At 38.2% G+C, this 12,406-nt stretch overlaps 1 pseudogene; it reads right to left on the bottom strand.

Moving 5' to 3' along the window:
- Window positions 1-254: 254 nt before the first annotated feature.
- On the bottom strand, window positions 255-7,754 carry LOC145067155 (uncharacterized; annotated as a pseudogene).
- Window positions 7,755-12,406: the final 4,652 nt, after the last annotated feature.

Genomic DNA, 12,406 nt, shown 5'->3' on the forward strand with positions numbered 1-12,406 from the left:
TGGTTCAATGAAACCCAAAAGACCTAGGAATTTCGTTTAAAACTAAATTCGCTTAAAATTTTGTTTTCTTGGTGGTGAAATTGGTAAATCGTCATTTATCTACCTTTAAATAATTTGAAATTAGATTACAACATACCTCTTCTGAATTGTGAATTATTTAGTCAGGTACTAGCCTTAATATTTTATTTGGGTGTTATATTAAGGATTTTCTTATCTAATCATATCTTATCCTTTTTCATTTTCAGATGTCAACTTCAAACAATGCTTCTGGATCTTCCAACCACTTCTCGCTCTTGAGCATCTGCTCGAAGGTCACCTTTGATGGTTCTAACTTTAATGATTGGATCCGCAACATTAGAATGGACTTGAGGTTCAAGGACAAGGAATACGTTCTCGAAATGGAGCCGAACAAGATTGATGAAACTAAATCTACTCCTGAAGAAATTACTGAATATAGGAGACACTGCCAGATTCACGAATGGCAACAAGGTTCTCGCAGCTTCGTACAACGAACGGTTTCGTCTGTCAACGACTCCATTTTGTTGAGGAGTATAAGGAGTTGAAAAATTATGAGGTACTCCTTTCGTATTCAGGAATTCTTCAAATGCTTGGTTTTTGAATTCCATACTGTTGTTACTGTGAACGTTACGAACTAGCTTTCGCAATTGTAGCTCTATCTGCTTTATGAAGTACTTGAGCTTGGGAGTGTCTTCTGATTTCTGTTGAAGAAAATGCACCCAAGTGAATCTAGAAAAATTATCTACAATTACGTGAATATATTTGTGACCACCAATGCTTTCAATTGCAGAAGGACCATAAAGGTCTATATGCAAAAGTTCAAGTGGCCCAATGACTTTCGTATTCACAATCGTTGGATGACTCTTCCTGCTCTATTTCCCCATTTCGCATGTTGCACAAAGATGATCTTTATCATACTTTAGGAGAGGAAGTCCTCGCACTTGGTCACTAAGAACTAGCTTGTTAATATCTTTGAAATTAAGATGCTGTAAGTCCCCAAAATTTCTTGTGTATCAATCAGATCCAATTGATGGTGCGGAATCCCAATCAATTGGATGATGTCAGATCAAAATAGAAGAGAAGGAGAAGAAGAAGAATATGAATCTAATGATGTATTCAATAAATTGAGTGATGCTCCGTATACATAGATTCTCTCACACACACTTTACTTCTCTCTTACTTTCTCTCTCTTCTCTTGCCTTTTCTCTTCTAACCGTACACTCCCACATGCACTCCTCACCCTATATATATATATATATATATATATATATATATATATATATATATATATATATATATATATATATATATATATATATATGAGACATGGGTCACCAGCAGCACACAAGTGTACAGCTGCAGACGCGTGTGCAGCCGTACACAAGGTGTGCGGCCGCACACACATGTGCAGCCATACACAGCCACAATATTACATATTATATTATAGAAAAAATATATTTTCCTAGAAAATCAAAGTATAAACCAATAATTATAACCCAACAATCTTTCCCTTGGTTTATAGCTTTCTTTTCTAAATGACCCAACAAGCTCCCCCTAAAAAGTAGCTGGCTTTTCTTGTCAATCTTCAATGGGAGCTTTGGCTTCAACTTTAATCTTCAAATTTCTTCACAACATCAAGATGAACATATGAATCTTCAATAAATGACTTTATCTTGAGCAGTTGGGCTTTCTGCAGAATTTGACATTGAATGCACATTGGGTGAGGAGGCTTGATGAAAAGATTCTTGAAAGATAACACTTTCAGCTTGAGAATCTTCAGAGAGAACATAGAGAACGAATCTTCTGGATCACTTCAGCAGGTTCATAGATACCAACAAATTGATTGAGGAGGCTTAAATGCAATCTGTCACATAATCTTCAAGTACAATTTCACCATGCTTCTGGGGTTGACAGATTGAAGATTGAAAGAATAATATTCATTTCTTGCTCCTTCGAATGAAAATTCTTCGATGCTCACGGATGAAGCCTTGGCTCAGATGATCTTCAATACAGTCTCCACAAGTCTCATCTACGCCTGAAATCACTTTTCAAGACAAAACAAAACTAAAAGAAAAAATTAGCACACAAAAGAATATTTTTGGATTTTTGATATTTTCTGGAAAAATAAAAGCAGAAACAAAAATATTTTTGGATTTTCTGATTTTTTTGAACAAGAAATAACACTATTTTTTGGATTTTTTTTTAATTTTCTGATTTTTGTTTGATTTTTGAATTATTTTTAATTCTCCCCCTAAAATAAAAATAAAATGATATCTAACTTTAAGAATGATTTGGGACCAAAGTTTTTAGACAACCTTTATCCGCTTGTCGGTACCTTCTATCTTCACGTATTTGTCTGGTCGATCGTCGTTATTGTTGTCCACTTAAACATGAAAAATTGTGACAAAATTAGGACATACTATATGTGACAAGACAATGTGATCCTAAATTCCTAGATATTATATCTGATCCTAAGTTTCTAGATACTATAATATCTTAAGGACCATTCATCTGACGACGACCAGGGATATTGTTGTCCACCTAAATTTAGCAGCGAGATCTATTGACAATCTTTGAGTGTTCAATTTTAATTGTACTGGAACGTGTTTCCCGCTTCCTGATATGCCCCAGTAATCAAAGACTTCCAGAGTACTCCTTACATCGGATGAGCAGACCATCATTAGGGGAGAAGATAGATTCAGAGTATTATCATTTATAGTGCATATGCTGTGTACCAGGTCGGATTGTTAGTCATGCAAATGAGACAACATATGGCTAACATATAGGAGGAATTTCATATGTATATATATATATATATATATATATATATATATATATATATATATATATGTATAATATGCAGAGAAATAGAGTTGCATATGTTACAGTCTAGGTCGGATCTCTTCCAATCACGCAGAGGAGGTAACATATGACTAACAGACAGAAAGAAAGAAAATGATTTTCTACAGACCTAATTTATCAGAATTTACCAGTTGCCCCATCAATACCGGAATTAAGGACAGAATCCGCACATGGAGGAAAAGTTAAACCACGGTTCCAGATACGGGTTCAATTAATGTGACGAATAGATTCCCATATATATATATATATATATATATATATATATATATATATATATATATATATATATATATCTCCCTGCTCAACATATCCGAGCGTCGTATTGTCAGGCTGAATGGATCTAACTAGGTCAAAATTTGTCAAGACTAAGAATTTCTTAAGTTCAACTCTGCCTAGTCAAGTCCATTTAGAATCTTTCGTGCCTACCGACGCATCAAACCAGAGCATAGACCCTTCAACTTTGGGTACGTTACGCAGACTTAGATTGCCTGTTATCACTTGATAATATCACTTCCCAAAACATCTCCCTCAAGCACATTCCATAACCAACATAATTTCTTTTTGTTTTTATGATTTTCTAATGTTTTTGGATTTTTATTTTTTAAAATTTTCTAATTATTTTTTGTTTTTATTTCTCCCCCTAAATTTGTGCATAGGAGAGAAACGAAAGTAAATGCGCAAATTTAAACTATCCTAAAACAAAAATTAGTCTTTAAAGCGAATAAGCTTAAGATAAACTCAGGAGTATAGAGAAGAAAACTCAAATCGTAAGTCACCGATTGAATTTGCATCCAGAAGGTCTGAGAACAGCACGCGTAATCTCAGAACAGATCCGAAAATTCTTCACATCGTTAAGCACAATCCCCATGAGTGACCCCTTCCTTTCTTCCCTTCCCGCAAAGGACACATACTCTCAAACAATGTCTGAATGTTGTACAGTTGAGAGATGTCCCCTATAAAGTGCCAGGAACAGCCACAACCAACAAACCGAAGTCTGATGATATGCCTCCATAGCTGCTCCGACACAGAGTGGGATCAGTTGGTCTTTGGAACCCAATCCATTTTGAAACTGAATTGTCCTTTTTCATCCTTGCACGATACTCTCTTCCATAACATATCCTGTTTTATCACAAACAGAAGATGTAGAAATGTTAGAATCGTTAGAAGATTTGGGAGAGTGAGCGTTTGGAACCCATTTGTAGTTGGGTTTAACCCATTTCTTTTTCGATCTGATGGGTGGCTCAGTACTTTCTTTTGAACTTGATGTCGGCCGTTGAGATGATTTTGATTTTGACTTCATGGGAGCATCTCTTGGATTTGGCTTCTTGGCCGACATTCCCTTCTTGCCTTTGGGATTTAGATTCTTGGCCTTGTGGGTTTGATTCTTAGCCTTCTGCACGTTCCAGTCACCATTATCTGAACGTGACCTGGAAGGGTTTCTTTTGTAGAATCTCCCACTTTGCGCGTTCTGCCAGCCTTGTGCATAGTAGGGAACGTATGCGCGATTTGGACAATTTCTGGCAATGTGTCCAGGTGTTCCACAGTGAAAGCATGTCTTTTTCTTCACTGTGGAGTTGTTTCTTCCTGCCCCTAGTGGCGTGTCCATGCCTTGTCTCTTGTTGTTCGCACATGCACACTTGCAGCAGGCACCCTGATTCGCTGGAATTGGTGGCATGTATTTACCAACAACATGTTGATCAGAAGCAGCTGAGTTCGAAGCAACAGATTCAGAGTTCAAGGAGATGTTGGTTTGTTCAATGGTGTTCTCCTTGTTCTCATCCTCTGCTACTTTACCTGCACATGAAATAGAAGCATTAGTATTGTTCAACTCAACATCCTCAGTTGCCTGTTCAACAACTGGTTTACCATATACCATAAATGGTTCTCGGTCAATCTCTTCCTGAGTCAAAGGTATGGATATATAGTTATGATTGAAAGGGGGAGGAACACTATCATACCCTAGACTCTTGTTTTGATTATCTTTGAATCTCAATTGATTTTCAAATAGGGACTCGACTGTCTTACTTGACGCAATGTAATTTTTGAAACTAACATCTATTTTTCCACACTTTATTTTCAAAGCGTCAAGTTCTTCAGTTACAGCAGCAAGTTTGCCTTTAATGTGATCGTAATTTTCGCACTTGTTGTTGTAGTCTTCCTGAAGCTTCCGAAAGTCTTTGGTTTTTGCTTCTAGTTGTGCTTTTAACAATTTCTGATCTTTCCTTAGAGTATAGCCTTCATATTTAAGGTCCTCATTTTCTCTTTTTAGCAAATCAATTTGTTCGCGAAGAAATTTAATTGTAGCTTTACAAGATGGAGTACATGAAACTTCATTTACCGGAATTGATGTGGAACTCATTTTTTTTAATTTTTAAATTTTTTTTATATTTTTAATTGCCCTTTGACTTAAAAACCGAGAAAGTCAACCTTAAAAGTCAAACCGAAAAGCCAAATTTGAAAAATAAAAAGTCAAACGAGAAAGTCAAAATTTAAAGTCAAAGGTCAACTTTTAAAAGTCATTTTAAGTAAAAAGTCAAAAATAAAAGTTAAAATTTAAAAACTAAAATTTTTGGGTTGAAAAAGGATTTTAAAAATAAAATTTTGAATTTTTGGGGTTGAAAATGTCAATTTGCGAAATTATATGCGAAAAGGATGAGTTATATTCTAAATTTCGGATGTATGAAACAAGGAGCCTCCTAGACGAGTTGGTAAGGCGCTGGGATGCTTAACTAGAGATCTCGGGTTCGATTCCCGGCAACCCCCAAATTCGCTTCTATTTTTAATGCGAGGATGAAGCGAGGCCGAGGATCCGAGGCGAGGCTGCTGCGATGCAATGTGCGAGGATGCTGATGCGAGGCCGAAGTGAAGATGTTGGACCGCACACCGAGACCGCACACGTCCGAGCCGCACAATCTGAGGCCACACACCGGGGCTGCTGAGTCGCACACCTTCAACAGATTCGTGAAAAAAATGACGTTTTTCACCCCTTTTTTGCTCCAAAACTCGATCAAAAACTCGTTTTTATGAAAAATGCAAAGAAAAAACCCCCCTTATTTTTCTGAGATCTATCCAAAAACGCAATTATCTTTTCAAAATAAGATCAAATAAGCTCCAGATCTGACAAAATCGACTGATACAACCTTGCTTTGATACCAATTGTAAGTCCCCAAAATTGCTTGTGTATCAATCAGATCCAATTGATGGTGCAGAATCCCAATCAATTGGATGATGTTAGATCAATATAGAAGAGAATGAGAAGAAGAAGAAGAAGAAGAAGAAGAAGAAGATGAATCTATGATGTATTGAATGAATATGATTGATGCTCCTTACAATAGATTCTCTCTCACACACACTTCTTCTCTCTAACTTTCTCTCTCTTCTCTAGCCTTCTCTCTTCTAACCATACACTCACATGCACTCCTCAACCTATATATATGAGACATGGGCCACCAGCAACACACAAGTGTACAGCTGCACACGCGTGTGCGGCCATACACAGGGTGTGCGGCCGCACACACATGTGTAGCTGTACACAGCCACAAAATTACATATTACATTATAGAAAAATATATTTTCATAGAAAAGCAAAATATAAACCATATTTTTGGACCCACCAATCTCCTCCTCTTTAATCCCCTTTCTTGAAGCTCAGATTTAAGCCTTTCCATACCAACAACCTCCATTTCTACTGCTGAGTTGAACTCCTCAAAATTTATTGGCTTCTCCAAGACAGGAGGAGACTTGACTCCTAATTTAGAATCAGAAATTTTCTCTTCTACATCATTTTGCACAGTTGAAGCTCTTGGAAGTTCACACTCTTTTGCTTCCAAGTCACCAAACTCAGCTTTGGTGGATTTCTCAGATTCAACTCCCAATATTGTTGTTTCATTTACAATGATCTCTTCATGTATCATTGATGCATCAACCCCTTCATGATGATGAACTTCATCATTTGAATCTTTAATGGATCTCACTTGTCCTTCTGCAACACTCTCCTTTTCTTCCTTTGATGCACTCTCGGATGAACAACCAACTGATGATTCTCCTTCAAGTTTCCCACCAGTAACAGATGCTAAACTTCCATCTGCTTCCTTATTGGAATCTGATTGGTTCTCATTGTTGGTAACCACGGATTTCTCATTCTCATCATCACTATCATCCTCATCTATCTCATCACTGTCACTGTCATCCACTTTTCTCTTTCCCATCCAGATCTTAAGTTTCTTAGATTTCGAACCACTACCATCCTCCACGTCTATCCCCACAACCGTTCTCTTTGATTTTCGAAATCCACCAGCAAGTGATTCCCTAACCGACTTATCAAGATCCTCCATACATTTGGCTGAATCCTTTCGATACTTCTCTACATACTTTTCCGCCCCATCGCCACCGCCGACCTTTTTCACCGTCTTAACTTTCTTTTTAATGAATTACTCCGCCACCTTCTCAAGCTTCTGCTCTTTCTCTTCAGCCAACCATTCCTCCACCTTCTTCTCCGCGTTCACGTGCCTTAGCCTCCGACCACTCATATCCCGACACGCATCGAAGTTATTCATCTTCTTCTGACCAGCTTTCGTCGCCGCTCCACGAAGTAACGACCCAAACCCACCCTTACCTCCATGGAGACAAAGCAGGAGGTGCACCGTTGATGGTGAAGAATTCTCATGGTACAATACACCATCGTCGAAAAGTGTTTTGCCATTGGATAAGAGGAGTTGATAATGTAACGGGATCGATGTAAGATTTTGGATTTATACTTTGATTGATGAAACTGGGATTCTTGGGTTTTGAAATTTAGGGTTCTTGATTTACCATCCAAGGTTTTGCAATTACCTGATAGATTTTGGATTGACATTGCTCCATCAGAATCAATCACTCCAATTCCAACCAGAAAACGATCTGGTAGATGTGAATTTCAACTGAAAACGCTTTGATCGAATATGAGTGAAAGGATATAAACCAACCCCAAATTCAATGCAAAAGCCGATGACTGTTACTTTGTTGGATATGCTGCTCGAACTGCTTACAGGGATTACAACAAGAAGACAAAATAGATTGTATAATCTTTCGATGTTCGTTGGCTCGAAGAAAATGAGACAGATGCAAGAGTGGGTCCTGATTGGCTATTTGACTACAGATCTCTTTTCAAATCATTCAATGTGTCCTCAGATAATCAAGAAGGATCTACATAAAATCCGAAGATCATTATTGAAGATGAAAAAGACGAATTCGTCTACCGACCACCACTGATTTCTTCTGATCCTCCAATGGTGCCCTCTGTTCACACTGAATCTTCTGAGTCTTCTCCTCAACAACCTTTCCTGATGCTGTTGCTACTACTCTAACTCCGGTGGAAAGAGAGTTCATGAACCACGAGACTTCCGCTGTAACTTCAAATCTGATGGAACTTCTCTTTCCAAAAAGTATTGCTGAAGAGTTTGTAGCAGATCCTCCGAACGAACTTTGTTCATCTTCTGTGAATCAAACAACAAATGATGGAGTGGTTAACATTCATACTCTTCCAGTCCCTATCAATGATATCAGCTATGAGATCCCTGCACGCATTCAGCACGACCATCCAATTGAGAACGTCATTGGTCAGCTGGGCGACAACGTTCAAACGAGAAGTCAAAGTGGGGATGTTAACACGTGTCTCTACTCTTGCTTCATTTCTCAGATAGAGCCCAAATCTGTCGAAATGGCTCTGAATGAGCCCAGTTGGGTTGAAGCCATGCATGATGAACTGAATCAATTCGAGAAGCTCGGGGTTTGGAAGTTGGTGGAGCTGCCAAAAGGAAAGAAATCTCTTGACACCCGATGAGTCTTTCGGAATAAACAAGACGACTCCGGTGTAATTGTGCACAAAAAGGCGAGATTAGTGGTTTGAGGGTTTCGGCAAGATGAGGGTCTTGATTATACGGAAGTTTATGCTCCAGTTACTCGTTTGGAAGCCATTCGTATCTTCCTTGCTTATGCTTCCTACATGAACTTCACCATATACCAAATGGATGTCAAGACAGCTTTCTTGTATGACAAGGTCAATGAGGAGATTTACGTTGACCAACCACCCGGTTTCGTTAACTCCAAACTTCCCAATCATGTTTACAAGTTAGACAAAGCTCTGTATGGATTGCATCGAGCTCCTAGAGCTCGGTATGCTACCCTGACTCAACATTTGCTCAACCACGGCTATTCCCGAGGCACCATTGATCAAACCCTATTCCTCAAACATGTCGGTCCCAATCAAATACTTGTTCAAATTTATGTAGACGACATTATTTTCGGGTCGACAAGCCAACAACTTTGCAAAGAGTTTGAAGCTGTGATGAAGAAGCGGTTCGAGATGAGTTCGCTTGGGGAGATGACCATGTTTCTGGGGCTTCAGGTCCAACAATCTTCAACCGGAATCCTTATTCACCAAGAAAAGTATGTGGATGATGTACTGGAGAAGTTCGGGTTTCGAGACGTGAAACCTGCTCTTACACCCATGGCGGAAAGACCTCTTTTGACCCCTGATCTTGAGGGTGAATCCGTAGATCAGACGCACTATCGATCAATGATCGGATCATTCATGTATCTAACTGCCAGTCACCCAGACATAATGTTTGCGGTCTGTCAATGTGCTCGCTACCAGGCTAATCCTAAACTCTCTCATTTACTTGCTGTTAAACGGATTTTTTGGTATCTCAAAGGGTGCCCAAAACTGGGTCTTTGGTATCCGAAAAATCCAGAATTTGACCTTTACGCTTTTGCAGACAACAACTATGGAGGGTGTGAGCTTGATAGAAAATTGAATTCAGGAGGATGCCAATTTCTGGGCGATAGATTGGTTTCATGGCAGTGTAAGAAGCAGCATACCGTTTCCACCTCAACAACAGAAGCGGAGTATGTCGCTGCGTCTGCTTGTTGTTCACAAGTTATCTGGATCCAACATCAGCTGTTGGACTACGGTTTGAATTTTCAAGAAACCACTCTTTTCTGTGATAATGAGGCTGCGATCCAAATTGCCAAAAACCCGGTCCAGCACTCAAAAACCAATCACATTGACATCAAGATTCATTTTATCAGAGAATGTTATGAGCCTTCGCTCATTTGGCTAGAACAGGTCCGCTCTGATAGTAATGTAGCAAATCTGTTCACCAAGCCGTTTAACAAAGCTCGATTCGATGTGCTGGTTAATTTTCTAAAAATGATCCATTTTGAGGATTAATTTTTTTTATGTCTATCTTAGGATAAATTTGCGCATTGTTTTTTCATTTTTTTATGCACAAATTTTGGGGGAGAAAATTCGAAAATCCAAAAACATAAAAATTAGAAAATCCAAAAACATAGAAAAATTAGAAAATCCAAAAACATAGATAAATTAAATAAAACCAAAACAAAAATTAGAAAATTTAAAAAAATCCAAAAACATTAGAAAATCAGAAAAACAAAAAGAAAGTATGTTGGTTATGGAATGTGCTTGAGGGAGATGTTTTGGGAAGTGATATTAACAAGTGATAACGGGCAATCTGAGTCTGTGTAACGTACCCAAAGTTGAAGGGTCTATTTTCTGATACCAATTGTAAGTCCCCAAAATTGCTTGTGTATCAATCAGATCCAATTGATGGTGTGAAATCCCAATCAATTGGATGATGTCAGATCAAAATAGAAGAGAAAGAGAAGAAGAAGAATATGAATCTAATGATGTATTCAATAAATTGAGTGATGCTCCATACACATAGATTCTCTCTCACACACACTTTACTTCTCTCTTACTTTCTCTCTCTTCTCTTGCCTTTTCTCTTCTAACCATACACTCCCACATGCACTCCTCACCCTATATATATGAGACATGAGCCACCAGCAGCACACGAGTGTACAGCTGCACACGCGTGTGCGGCCGCACACACATGTGCAGTCGTACACAGCCACAATATTACATATTATATTATAGAAAAAATATATTTTCCTAGAAAAGCAAAGTATAAACCAATAATTATGACCCAACAGATGCAAGAGTCTTCGGTGCCATAGCTAGTTATCATCCGTGGGTGCTTTCGTAATTAAGCAAATCGCAGGCTTCCTTTTGACGGAATTCAGATTCAGCGGATACATTTTTCCTTTTCGTTTTGACTTCAAGATCACAGTCTTGGACTTCTTTTCGATTATCTCTGATCCTTTGTCATCAAATGATACTTTTAGTCCTGTACCAACTACTAGCTGTGAAACACTAATGAGGTTATGTTGCAGTCCTTCCACATACGCGACCTTGCGAATTGAAAGCACTTCATTGGTTATCATCCCATAACCCTTGATTTCACAAACTGAATTGTTGCCATAGTTTACTCTTCCTCCATATTTTAGTGCTCTAAACTCTCGCGGATCCTCCTTCCTACCTGTCATGTGACACGAGAAACCACTGTCTATGTACCATTCAGAGTCAAACTGTTTGTCACGAATTACCTGCTAAAATCAAGCAGATTTAGGAACCCAAAGTTGTTTGGGTCCTCTTGAGGTTTTCACAGGAAAAGTAATAGCAAGATCAACCAGATAAGTTCGTTTTATTAAGGTTGTTTTATCTTTCTTTGTGATTTGAAAAACAATAATTCTATTGTCTTTGAGTTCGTATCCTTAGAGGATTTTCTTTTGTTTATTTAGGATTTGCTACTTGACAAATTTCTTCTAATTTTTCTTGAGATTAGTTTCAGATCTTTTGAGAGGAACTTTAGGCTCCGAAACTATCTTTCCTTTGCCTTTGACATCCTGCGAAGTCTTGGCTGAATGTGAAACATTCATGTTAAGAGAGAAGTGAAATTTGTTTTTCTGCATAGGTTTCGCATGATTTGGAAAGGATGGTATTTAAAAAAAATTGATTTGAAACTTGTGGATATTGATTTCGTTGAGAATTATTCGGTTTTGCAGGTGAAGAGACTTTCGCATTTGGATTGGATTTTTCTTTATGAACAAAGTTGGGATTCTTAGACTGCCATAACTGCGTTCTTTCCTTGAGATTTTTGTTGTATCTAGCATTCCTTTGGCGTTTTTGAGCTGCGAGCTGCTCAGAGGATTTGTGAATACTAGCCCTAGGTTTTTGCTTTCTGGTAGGGGTTTCGGTTCGAACTGACGATGTTTCACTTGGAACGTTCTTAGTTCCACTGGGACTTCCCTTTTTGTAGCTTGAATTGACTTTGTTTAGGGGTTCTGTTGCGTATCGGCTCTTCATTTTCCACGAGGTCATTTTAGATAGACCTTTGGTTTCGTCTGCATCGTCGATGGGAGCAGACCATTAGTTACCATCTTTGTTATCATCTTCAACCATGGACTTTAATTCAACTGTTTGATTTTTGTTCAGTCCTTTAGTTGTAAAAACTTGTTTAGGTATAGTACGAACCTTTTGGAAAACAACTGCTTTTTCTATCAAAACTTTGGATTTGTTCTCAGAAATACGCGTGAACTCAAATGAATTTTCAGAAATTAAAACTTTTGTAGGTTCAGGTTCGCTTTTAACAAATCCAGAGCAGTCAACATCATCCTCTACGTAGAT

The sequence above is a fragment of the Lactuca serriola genome, chromosome 8 (assembly GCF_051521515.1).
Source record: "Lactuca serriola cultivar US96UC23 chromosome 8, Lser_US96UC23_V15, whole genome shotgun sequence".
NCBI lineage: Eukaryota > Viridiplantae > Streptophyta > Magnoliopsida > Asterales > Asteraceae > Lactuca > Lactuca serriola.